This window comes from Artemia sp. Qi Xiang Cuo, chromosome 19 (assembly GCF_049724085.1).
Source record: "Artemia sp. Qi Xiang Cuo chromosome 19, ASM4972408v1, whole genome shotgun sequence".
NCBI classification, from domain to species: Eukaryota; Metazoa; Arthropoda; class Branchiopoda; order Anostraca; family Artemiidae; genus Artemia; species Artemia sp. Qi Xiang Cuo.
Window position 1 is genome coordinate 57,899,224 of NC_142812.1, and position 13,579 is coordinate 57,912,802.

Sequence of the window (13,579 nt, forward strand, 5' to 3'; positions counted from 1 at the left end):
TTTCTCTTCTTCTCTGGTTCGTACCGGGGATCGCTCTATTACTGATTTTGGTTTGAAGATATCCTCTTCACATGTCTCAGAAATGTCTATTTCATCTGTTGAGTGATATATGGTTTTATCTGATGGTGTTTTTCTTAGGGTATTTCCAGCAAGAGTCGCATACAATTGTGTGTCTGAATCCGATTTTTGTTTTACCGCGGTAGATCTTGTCTGAATTCTTCGTTTGTCCGCCATTATTTTAAGGTTTATTTAACGTCTTTCGTTCAAATGAAAATTCTTTATTCTTTCGTGAAAAAATATTTCCTTTTAATTTGTCGATTCTATGTGGGTCCTACGTGGGGGGCGCAGCCTCCCTTGTCTCACAAGTTAATTATTCGCGTGATTTATTGATTATTAAATTTTGTTACTTATTATCTTCCGACTAAGCACAGCTCAGATAAGAATTTCTCATTGCGATTTTTTTTATATATAGCCTTTGTAACAACAATAAGCTACTTCTGTAGGCTAAATTACTTGTGTCTTCGAAAACACGGAATTCTTTTATTATCAGATTTACTGATAGGACCTTAACTCGCTGCCACCACTTATTGGGGTGTAAGTACGGATGTCACCACTTATTGATGCAAAAATGGCGCAAAAAGGTTTCTATTCCACTTACTCGAAGGGGAGAACCCCTTGTCGGCCCAAATGTTAGTGAGATTCCCGCTCTTACCCCAACGATTCTGCACTTATCTGGTTTGGTACTACCCTATTTACAGTATACCCTGTCCCAGGGTATGATAACGCGATCGAGTGGTCAAATGGCCACTTTCTAAAGCCAAATGTACCCGCCTTGGGTTACGGCTAGAAAATCTCTACTCTCTCCTTGGAGGTAATAACCCTCCCTGTCAATGTAATAATGACGGTACCTAGTAGCTCTATTCCTACCCTGCCTGGGTTACGGAAAATAGTACACAGTTTGTAGAAAATACCTTACTTGTATTCTTCCAAAAGGGTCACAAATACTACAAATATATATATATATATATATATATATATATATATATATATATATATATATATATATATATATATATGACTGAGGTAAGAACGCAGACTAAAACATAATAATATTGTACAGCACTGTTTGTATGAGTGGACCTTCACTTGGCCAGCCAATCAGCTACGTAGCTGAGTACCTCATTCAAACCCACTTTACCTATTAGATTTATCTTTCAATGACTCTCAAACCAGGAAGTAAAATAAACTTGCTACAGCTTATCTATTGCAAAACCACTATCGCTTAGTAACGGGAATTTAACCTGTACTTTGAAATTATACTATAAGCAAATGTAATTAAAGAAACGAAAATAGGTCATTTATCTAAAAGGAAAAGAAACAGGGGTGGAACTATATATATATATATATATATATATATATATATATATATATATATATATATATATATATATATATATATATAGTACCGGGAGTTTGGCGGCTTCACCGCCGGGGCCCGGTTACTTTTCTTCTAACCGCAGACCATTTGAGCCTTTTCGTGATGTCATGACGATACCACAGGTTTGATACAGCCACCCTTGTTTTTTACAACAACTTGTAAACAATAACTTGTTTACAAAAACAATACCTTGTTTTTTTATTCAATTTTTGAATTAATGAAGGTTTTGAATTTGGCTCACCGTACATGAATAATTAAAACGAAATTTGGATTTTAATTTTACAATTTTTTGGTTAAATGGCTTTCTCGAAAGTTGTATAATTTTATTTGCGAACGTTTTTATTATAAATAAATATACGCTTCTTACGAATTAACTTACTTAACAAAGTTCTATATTCTTATATTTTTAATACGTAAATCCCGATTCTTTAAAAATGACCCCTTAATCACAAAGGCCGTTAATTAGAGTAAATAACTCTTATAAAAATACTAAAAAAACTTAAGCTTAAAGAACGAGGAAAGTGCTCCTTACTTTCAGTTGATAAAATAAATTTTTTATTTAATTTCTGATCTTTTTTAATAATGCTGGGAAATCCGGTTCCTCTTCATAGCAATTTCCCTTTCCCCATGAAAATTTACTCCATTGAAAGATCCTTCCAAGTTATCCCCGACCCCTCCCACTACCAGAAAAGATCCTCCCTGAAAATGTCTGTATGCTTCTCAATAACAAATACTATATATAAACATTGGGCAAAGTTCATAATTTGCAGCCCTTCTCCTATGAACTCTAGGGGATTAATCGTCCTCAAAGACATAGTTATTATATTTTTCGACCATTCTTAACAAAATGGCCTTCTAAAAATTTTGATCGGGTGACTTTGTGAAAAAAATGAGCGTGGGAGGGGGCCTAGTTGCCCTACATTTTTTTTGGTCATTTAGAAATGGCACTAGAACTTTTAATTTCCTTTCGAATGAGCCCTTCTACGATATTCTAGATCCACTGGATCTATACGAGCACCCCTGGAAAAAAAAACAACAAAAAACAAATAAACTCGCATCCATGATCTTTCTTCTGGCAAAAAATACAAAATTCCACATTTCTGCAGATAGGAATTTGAAATCTCTGGTCCGCTGATACGCTGAATCTGGAGGTGTGATTTTCATTAAGGTTCTATGATTTTTAGGTGGTGTTTCCCCCTTTTTTTGGAAATAATGCAAATTCAACTTCGCTCTTTACTTACCTAAAAAATCTTAGTTTTTTAAATTAATTTTTGCCCGGTTTTGATTTAAATTTAATGTAGAAGCAATACTACAATTATCTTTTTTATTTTTTTTCGGGGGGGGGGGTTAGCCTCTTCATATACAGAATAGTTTCTTTTCGAATTAAGCTTTAATTTAGCTCCTTACTTTAAGTTGAAAAAAATTTAATTTAATTTCTTATCATTTTTCAAATAATGCCTAGAAATCCTTGCTACACAAAAAATACTGGTAGTCCACCAGTCCCAGCTTTTCCACTTGAGACACGACACCAATCTTAGTGCCATTTGGCACTTGAAGATTGTTAAATATACGGAGAAAATGTAGATATAAGAAATAGGTTTTATATTAGCTATTAATTAAAAAATCTTTTTCCACAAAATAAGTTTTTCAAAGAAAAGTAAAAAACTCCATTAAACAAAAAATGAGCAAAAATAAAATCAAGTAATCTACCAAGCGTGAAATAACCACAAATCAGCATCGATAAATAAATGAAACCCAAAAAGCAGAGAAATTACAATAAATAACCGAGTCAAACTCGCAACGAGCAGAAATTACATAATTTGGGCGCAAACCCCTATGCCTTCCCAAGGCCAGAACAAAAATTGCACTCTACTGATAAAAATATAAATGTTTTTACTTTTATAACTTTAATAAATCAAATAATATTAACAATTTGATTACTAAATATCAGTATGTGTATATTAAACTGACAATGCATATTTGTTTGTATTTTTTTCCGGAAAATGCAAATTTGGTTCTGGCCTTGGGAAGGCATAGGGGTTTTGCGCCCAACTTATGTTAATTTCTGTTCGTTGCGAGTTTGACTCGGTTATTTATTGTAATTTCTCTTTCGTAATTAATTTCTGTTCGTTTTATATTGACATAGTCTCTTCAGGGAAAAAGAAAATAATACTTTAAATCTTTTCGTTTTTTAAGACTTTCTGATTTATATGATCTTCTGATTTATATGATTATTAGTTCGATACAATCATCCTGGCAAAAACAAAAAAAAAAAACAAAAAACAGAACAAATAAACACGCATCCATGATCTTTCTTCTGGCAAAACTTGCAAATGTTAACTTATTTTCAGATGGAAGCTAGAAACCCTTACTGTATGGTTCTCTGATATGCCGAATCCGTGATTTTTATTAAGATGAATTGACTTTTTAAGGGCGTTCCCGCCCTTTCTAAAAAATCATACAAATTTTCTCAGGCTCATAGCTTTTGATGGGTACATAAAACTTGATGAATTTTATACATCTGGAGTCGGCGTAAAAATCTAATTCAGTTGACATATCTATTGTTATAAAAACCCTGTGTTTTACAGTTTTGGTTGCTATTTGGCCAAGTTGCTCCTTACTTACAGCATGTTACCACGAATGAGGATTAGCTACTCAGGCTTGGAATTCACTCTCAGAAAGGATATTGGTGGCTGGCACGGACAATTATTTACGACAACTCTGTATAGGTATTTCTGAGACCCCTATTACAAGACTTCTCTACTGTAACTACAGACTCTCTACTGAAAATCTAGAGAGCCTTGACAGATGCAGCTGCTGACAAAGTTTGTCTTGCATTGACTACTGAAATATCATCATGTGATCCCAAAAAACTTGCCTGATTTTTGATTCTGCACTTGTATGCACCGATACAGATTCCAGTAAGGCCCAATCCATGAATTGTGCTATTTTACTCTCAACATGAAGAAGATTGTCAAGGGTAATATACAATTTATAGAAACTCGAATTGAGGTATGTGGCAATCCTGAAGAGTGCGATCTGAACAAGGTCTATAAGCTTAGAAGGTATTCTATCTAGCCCAGCGTTTTGAGGTTCTGGGCAAAATTTGAGAGCCCACCCTCACTAAACATAGTTTGAGAATGGGCTTTGCTATCTTATGGATACAGTTGTGCATGCTGTGTATCTTCATATATGAGACAGCATCAAACAGTTCGTGGTAACAAACTGTAAGCAAGGAGAGACCCGGCTCAATAGTAACCAAAACTCTAAAAACTGTAATTTTGATACCAATAGATACATCAATAGAATAAAAATTTTATGTTGATTTCAAATATATAAGTTTTATTAAGTTTAGTCTTACTCGTCAAAAGTTACGCGCCTGAGAAAATTTGCCTTATTTTTGAAAAAGGGAAAAACAACCCCTAAAAGTCATGGAACTTTATCAGATTCAGCGCATCAGAAAACCCTACTCTAGAAGTTTCATGCTCCTATCTGCAAAAATGTGGAATTTTGTATTATTTGCCAGAAGAAAGATCACGGATGCATTTTTTTTTTATTTGTTTTTTTTTTTGTTTTTTTTTCTTTCCCAGGGGTGATTGTATCGATCCAGTAGTCCTAGAATATCTTGAGAGGTCTCATTCGAACGGAAATTAAAAGTTCTAGTGACTTTTTTAATTGACCAAAAAAATTTGAGTGCAACTTGGCCCTCTCCCAGGCTCTTTTTTTTCTCAAAGTCACCCAATCAAATTTTTGAGATAGCCATTTTGTTTAGCATAATCGAAAGTTTAATAAATATGTCTTTGAAGATGACTTAATTCCCTACAGTTCCCGGGGGAAGGGCGGCAAGTTATGAACTTTGTCCATCTTTACATATACGTATTGGTTATTGGGAAGTATACAGACGTTTCAGGAGGGATTTTTTCCTGGTAAGGGGGCTTGGTGGTGGCGGGTACGGGGGAGGATCTTTCCACGGAGGATGTTTCCTTGGGGGAAGGGAAACGTCTTTATACTCCCCAATAACCAATACTACCCAATGGGGGGGGGGAGTATTGGTATATACTTCTATTGGTATATACTTTCCGATGGGGAACGGGGCTTGGAGGAGGGGGTTACGGGGGAGGATCTTTCAATGGAGGATGTTTCCTTTGGGGAAGGGATATTTCTATGAAGGGGGCGCCGGATTTCTCAACATTATTTAAAAAACGATCAGACATTAAATTGAAAAAAGAACAAGTTTTTTCAACTAAAAGTAAGGAGCAGCATTAAAACTTAAAACGAACAGAAACTATTGCGTATATGAGGTGGTTCACCCCCTAGTCAATACCTCGCCCTTTACGGTAAAGTGTTTTTTAGTACTTTCAAACGAGCTATCTATTCTAATTAACTGACCTTTATGAATCAGGGGTTTGTGGTTTACACAAAATTCGAACTTTACCGTAAAGGACGAGGTATTGACTAGGAGGCAAACTCCCTAATATACGTAATAAAACCATACGAATATAGAAGTTCGTTACGTAAGTAAATTCGTAAGTTACATCAGAACAAAATTTCGAGAAAGCCATTTAGCCAAAAAAGCAAAATTAATATGCAAATTTGGTTTTGATAATTCATTTACGGTTAGCCAAAATTAAAGCTACTGTAATTCAAAAATGTTCAGAAATTAAATTAAAAAAAATTCTAACTGAAATTTACTGACATTAAAACTTAAAACGAACAGAAATTGAGTTGAGTTCTTGAGTTGAGTTGAGTTCTTTATTTAACAATAAATATCATAAACAAAAAACTACATCAACAAAATCTCTCCCATAAGGCTTCATGGCCGGGAAAGAACAAGGGAGAAAAAAAAATACTTGCACAAAAAAAATATATAAACAAAATACCAACACAAAAAAATATATAAACAAAATAAAAAAAATAAAAAACATCCAGTCGCCCACCTTAATAATCCCTAGAATGACAATCTAGACAGAGGATAACACATGAATTCACCAATTCAAATAAATATCCAACTCCAAAGGAAACCGAAAAAAAAACTTAATTACTAGCTAGAAAATCTGTAACATAATTTTTGAACATACCAAACGAGTGGCAGCTTCGTGCAGACACAGGGAGCGTGTTCCAAATCCTGTTGCAACTTGTCAGAGGGTTGAAGTCATGCCTCACTGATGGAGTAGGAAGAATCTGTAAATTGCTGGAAGTGCGGTGATGATAAGTCGATTGATCAGAAACAAAAGATATATTATTACATAGAGCAGCATTTTCTGTATATGAAAGGGGCTGTCCCCTCCTTAACGCCATGCTCTTTAAGCGAAAGTTTTCATTGTTTTAAAAAATAAAGTTGTGTGACAGAGTCAAACTTTAGCGTAAAGAGCGAGGCGTTGAGGAGGGGACAAACCCTTTCATATACGGAATAATTTCTGTTCGTTCTAAGTTTTAATGTCACTCCTTACTTTCAGTTAAAAAAACATGTTTTTTTAATTTAATATTGAATAGATTATTCTTCTTCTTGGCCATTTGCGAAACAATTTTCTATGTTGGATCTTTTCTGCTTGATGTTCACTGGTATATACTAGAAAAAGCCAAAATAATGTCGGTGTCGATATCGATATTAAAGTTTCGATGTTCGATATCGATATTTGGTGTGATATACCAATATCCGATATCGCCCAAAACTAGTTACAAAACATGATAAATATTTACAGAGGAACAAGAAAAAGGACTAAAAACTTACTTGAAAACGATAGCTGATATGCATTTCGAATGTACTCCCCTAGATTCACGTAAATTTGCATACATTTTTGCCATTATTAAGAGTATATAAAAGTGCCGACTAACAGGGAATGCAAAGGTAGTGGAGACCGTGGAGGAATTGCAGGTAAAGTTTGGTACCGTGGTTTTATGGATTGTCTTAAAACCTTATCAGTGAGAACTCGAGAAGGTAATATTTTATGACGGGGCAACTGCTTTAAACCGTCGCAGTGTAGGAGCTTTCTATAGCAACCCGGAGTGGGGTCTAGATAAGAAGAGAAAAGTCTAAAAAGCAAAAGGTATGTTTCTTGTACCAAGAGTTGCAGTTCGACTGAGGATTCTGCCGTAAAGGATCCTGTATGCAACAAGTCTTCAGATTCGAGTATGGACGTTGAAGGCATGCCCCCTACCAGCAACTTTCAATTTGACACTGAGAAAGTCAAGGCTGGAGATTATTTCTGGTTTAGCTGAAGAGCAGGAAAGGGAATCCTGCTCACTATATTATCATTATCAAAAAGTAGCAACTAAAGAACTTAAGGTCCACTTTCTGAAAGAGACTAGAGTGAGAGACTTTGCGCTAACTGACGAGACGGATAGTTTCTTAAAGACAGAAGTTGAAATGAATCTGCAACCACTGACATGTGGAAAACCAAGATTAGCGGAACGACTTACTTTTAATGTTGATCAGTCAATTTATAAATTGAAATTAATACTCTTTAGCTTTTTTCAAACCTTACTGAAATTCCTTCTTTTTTTATGCTGACCATATTCTTTCTTAGTTTTATAGCCGAAAGACAACTTTTAATGTTCCCCTGGCCACTTTTCTGTTTCTTTTGTCAGGTGGGTAAACGTAATCCAAAGACAGTCAAACCAGTACTGGGGTGGCCCGGGTTCGGGGACTCTTGACCACATGAATAGAGAGTGGTATATGAGTGGGGGGGGGGGGCAGCCCCTCCTACTCATATACAAAATGGTTTCTGCTCGCTTTAAGTTTTAATGATGCTCCTTACTTTCAGCTGAAGAAGCATGTTTCGTTATTCAATCAAACAGTTGTTTTAACGAAATATAAGTAAAGAGCGACCCGGCTCAATAGTAACCGAAACTAAAAAACAGAATTGTGATACCAATAGACACGTCAAAAGAATCGAGTTTTTATGCTTATTTCAAGTATATAAGTTTCATCAAGTTTAGTCTTATCCATCAAAAGTTGCGAGCTTGAGAAAATTTGTTTTATTTTCAAAATAGGGGACACAACCCCTAAAAGTCATAGAATCTTAGTGAAAATCACACCATCAGATTCAGCGTATCAGAAAACACTACTGTTGAGGTTTCAAGCTCCTATCTGCAAAAATGTATAATTTTGTATATTTTTTTTGGCTTGAAGAAAGGTCATGGATGCGTGTTTATTTGTTTTTTTTCCCAAGGGTGATGGAATCGAACCAATGGTCCTAGAATATCGCAGGAGGGCTCATTTGAACGGAAATTGAAATTTTTAGTGCACTTTTAAGTGACCAAAAAAATGGAGGGCAACTAGACCCCCTCCCACACTAATCTTTTTCCCAAAGTCACCTGATCAAAATTTTGAGATATCCATTTTGTTCAGAATAGTTGGAAAACTTAAAACTATGTCTTTGAAGATGACTTAATCCCCCACCGTTTCCAGAGGAAGGGCTGCAAGCTGTGAACTTTTCCCATTTTTTACATATAGTGTTTGTTATTGGGAATTATACAGACGTTTTAGGGGGGATTTTTCTGGTGGGAGTGGTCGGGGAAGGGGTTACGTGAGAGGCACTTTCCATGGAAAAAATTTTTATGGGGAAAGGGAATTTTCTAAGCAGGGGGCACCGGATTTCCCATAATTATTTAAAAAACGATCAGAAATTCAATTAAAAAAGCAAGTTTTTTTTGTAGTCCCAAATGCATAAGTATTTTTTATATTTGCACGATGGGGACTTAGTAGAATTTTAATCCTCAAAGACGTTTGGGGTCTCAAAAAAACGATAAAGGCTTTTAGGAAAACAGAAAAGTAAAACCTCAAATCTGAAATTTTTGTTTCTAGAGGTGCTAAAATGAAATCTGACAACAAAGCTTAAACCGTAATACTGGAACCGAAGACCATAATAAAAACTGTCTTTAAAAACACAGTAAATGCAGTCGCTTTTGTAAAGATTTATTAATTCACCAAAGCAAATTTAATAAAAAAAAAAATGATAAAATTTTTTTTAGTAAAAAACAAGAAAAGATAAGTATGCAAAAAAAAGAGATATTCAAATCCGGAATTTTTATTCAGGAGGTGCCTAAGAACCTTCAAATAAAGTTTAAACTTCAAAAGTGGAATAACTGACTAAAATTATTAAAATGACTAAACTAACTGACTAAAATAACTGACTAAAATGACTAAAATAACTGACAAAAATGACTAAAATAACTGACTAAAGTGACTAAAATGACTAAAATAACTGACTAAAATTACTAAAATAACCAACTAAAATTACTAAAATGACTAAAATAACCGACTAAAATTACCAAAACGACTAAAATAACTGAATAAAATTACTTAACTGACTAAAATTACTACATCCTTTCATAACATATTGAATAAACGCAGAGTAACCCTCTCCATTATTGCAGGAATTCCGAAGTCGATAACTGTAGACTCAGTTCAGTTTCTAAATACAACTGTTCAACAAGGAGCAAATGCAACGTTGCAATGTAGAATAACTTCAGATGAACGACCAGACATAATTATGGGACCTATTATTCTCAAAAAGATCGAAGCTAAGGAAAAACTTTTATACGGCGATAAATTTCTTTTTTGGAGAAATGAAGAATTCCAAGTCGTGAATCGTATGTAAAATCTTTCGTCTTTTTTTCTCTCAAGGGATTTTCATTCTATTTTATTCTTTTTTATTCTTGTTTATTTAGCTTTTATTCACTGTTGGTACCCCCTTGGTATCTCTGTCGGTCGTTCTCTCGGGAGCGTCAAATGTATGCATACTATGATCATGCTGTACCCTTGCTTCAGTGTGCTCAGTGTTTTTCAATTTCTTTTTGTTCAGTGTGGGGCACTGTAATTCTCCAACTAATGTTTTTTTTTTACTATGGCGATTCCAATGGTATACTTATTATACCAATTTGACAGAATTTTCAATCCGTCGTTAATTGGGGTCGGGGCAGTTCATCCCCCCATAATGTGGAGAAAAAAATATTATACATCCCATGTCCCTTGAATATCCAGATATGGACCCCTATTACCGCTCTCCCCTCAGTAAAAATTCTGGGTATTTGCCCCTGATTATGGGCATATGAAGCTAAGAGAGGAAAAGAAATAATAAATGAAACATAAAATAAAAAAAGGGTGAGAAAACGAGGATTTTGTCAGTCAGTGGCAAAAAATGAAGACGAAAAACAAGCAAGTATTTTGACAAGGACCTCTGCCAAGTCGTCCTCAGTGCTAAACAAAAAGAAAAAGAAAAAAGAAAAAAAGGACAAAAATCTAAAATCTAACCTTTTGGAGTTTAGTCGACAAGATGCGAAACAGACGCTGAATGAAAGACTAAGGAAAATCAAAAAGAGATTGAGCAAGAATGTTTTGCCTTGTAATACTTTTTGCTCGCCTGCAATTTCGGTTTTATTAGATATGTAAATAGCTTTTCTTAAGCTTGACTGGGTGCAAATATTAATTGAGTCTTTTAGTAATAAATTGTTATAAATTGGGCTTAATGAAATGTCTCCGGTGTCTCTATTTTTTGCCAAATTTCTGTTTATATATATTTTTTTATCTCAATTACATCTTTAAAAGATAGCAGTAGGCCATTTACTGTAGATATTAAAGCTGCCTCCTCAAAAAGAACAAGATGTGTAGAATTTTCAAATATATGCAGGGCCAAGGCGGAATTAAAGCTGTCATTTTTATTTTCCAATCTCAGGGACTTATCTATTGAAATTTTGTATTCATGTAAATGTTCGCCAAGTTGTTCATGGGTTCTACCAACATGATTAAGTTAACAGATTTTTAAAATTCTGTCGACGAAAGAAATTGTTACCCCTCTCTTCACAGAAGCGGGGTGATTTGACGAGAAATGTAGATACCGATCATTATGGGTTGGCTTTCTGTATATAGAAAATTCAAGGCTAAGAGTATTTTTTATAATCAAAACATCCAAGAAAGGCAGCTTTTCTAAATCTTCTAGGTCCATTGTAAACTGGAGATTCGAACCAAAAAAGTTTAAGTGTGCCAAAAACTACTTAAGAGAGCCCTGTCCATGCCAAAACAGAAAGGATATCATCAACGAAACGACACAAGAGAGAATGTTTTGAGTGGAAACTATTCAAAGCAGATTGTTCTATGAAATCCATGTAAAAATTTGCCAAATAAGGAGATAAAACAGTGCTCATGGATAGGCCCATGATTTGAAGAAAAGAATTTGTCTTGGAACTTAAAATACGAAGAGAACTTGTTGCAAAGACGAACAAGCGTATTATTCTGTCCATTTCCAAAGTTTTAAATTTGACTAATCAGAATTTTCCTCTATTTTTCTTTGTAAGGCCTGCTCACATTTATGGACATCGTATGAAGTGTACATAGAAACTGCATCAAAACTAGATAAGATAGTTTTTTCTCTTATACTTTGACATCTTAACTTCTCAACAAGATCTATGGAATTTTGTATTTAATATTTCTGTCTGCCTAAAAAAGGCTTAAAAATGGTGGCCAAGAACTTTCCTACACCTGTAGATGGAGAACCATAACATGCTACAATAGGACGTATCGGAATATCTTTTTTATGGATTTTAGGCAGACCATAAAACTTTTGGGCTGAACATCCTTTGGCGTAGAATTTTTTGTACATTTGAGGAGTAATTAGTCTACGGTCTTTTAAAATTCCTATTTCTTTTCCCAACTGCTGTGTGTATTTGTCTGTGGGATCACTTTTTATTTCTTTGCAAGTATTTTTGTCCATTAAAAGGGTATTTGCTTTCATTTCATAATCTGCAGAATTCATAATTAGGCTACTGCTGTGATTTCTTTGTGTGCTCTTGTAATTACTGTGTTTATATCTTTTTCTAAGTTTTGAGGATTTTAATTTCTTCTTTTGACTGATTTGAAAGCGACAAAGATGTCCTATAATCAAGAATACTCTTTACAATTTCCCCTCTGAGTAAGTTTGGATTTTCAACCTCCCCATGAGAGCTATAAATAGCAGACACCACGCTCGTTATAATCTCTGATGTATTTACGGTTGTTTGAGCCATTGCAAATTTGGGCCTTTTGAAAGAGTACTTGGCTCTTTGGATGTGAAAATCTAAGAGGATAGATTTTCCAAGGGACGGCCATGACAAAATTTAGGAAGTGAAATCCGTGTTTGTTGAAATTGTTGAAATTACAGTTTTTGGATTTTTCAAGATCAGCAAGTTTTTTCTAAATAGAAAACGTGTCGAAAAGACCTATGTGAGATATGTAAAATTTGGTGAAATTCCCGAACGGATAAAGTCTGATATAATAAAGGTTTGAAATCAAATATCTTATTACTAAGGACGTCTCTTTTGAATCTATGGTCTTTTAAAATATGTGCCACAGTTTTGAAACCCATTCTCTGGATAAACGGGCCTTCAGATTGTGTGCCTAAATGTAGTTTGAAACGTAAAGAAGGTTGAAGAATTCGATGTCTTTTGCAAGTTTCTACAAAATTGAACTGACAAATAAGATTTGTTTGTTTTTTAACACAATTTAAAAAAAAATATAAAACAATATTGGTCCAATGCTCCCCGTAAGCTTGACGTAAATATATTCCAAGACTACACTGGCTACACATGACGTATGAAGCTAAGATAGGAAAGATAATAATAAATGAAAATAATATCTTGTTTTAAAATAATTATGTTCTTGTCTCTTCTTGTAGGTAATTGTGGTTTAATCTGCTGAGCGTTCTGTAACGTAAGTCTAATGGTCTAATTTTTCACTCTTGGGTTTATAACTGTTGGACGTATTTTTCCCTTCATTGTCTTTTTTTCAAAACAGGAAGCTTACATAAACCTACAGGAAATGTATTTATCAGACTCCTTCAACACAAACCTGCACATCTATGGAACACGGAGCGAGGAAATTTTTGCCTGAAGTTGAGCTATAAGATCCCGTCCCTCCTCGAAAATCAAATTATGTTGTGAAATGTTTTTTTCTTTCTGTCAAGCTTGTTCCCTCACCTGTCAAAATTTAGCAGATTTTCCCACCCAAAAAGTGTTCCTACTGCTGTAATAATTTTTTCTTTGCACTTTGAAGCAGACAACGGTCCTTAGATCTGTAGAGCTTCGTTGATAATAAAGATTTTACTAGCGATGCCTATGTTAAAATTTTTATTTCTTTTTAGCTTTCAAAGAATTTATTGTAAGATT

At 34.5% G+C, this 13,579-nt stretch overlaps 1 long non-coding RNA gene across 1 annotated transcript in view; it reads left to right on the forward strand.

Annotated features, from left to right (window-relative positions):
- LOC148941047 (uncharacterized) overlaps positions 1-13,577 on the forward strand; it is a 41,492-nt gene extending 27,915 nt beyond the window's left edge. Inside the window, exons 3-4 of the long non-coding RNA XR_016143347.1 lie at positions 9,818-10,033; positions 13,555-13,577. This is a non-coding gene — a long non-coding RNA (uncharacterized LOC148941047). The remainder of the gene's footprint in view (positions 1-9,817; positions 10,034-13,554) is intronic.
- Positions 13,578-13,579: the final 2 nt, after the last annotated feature.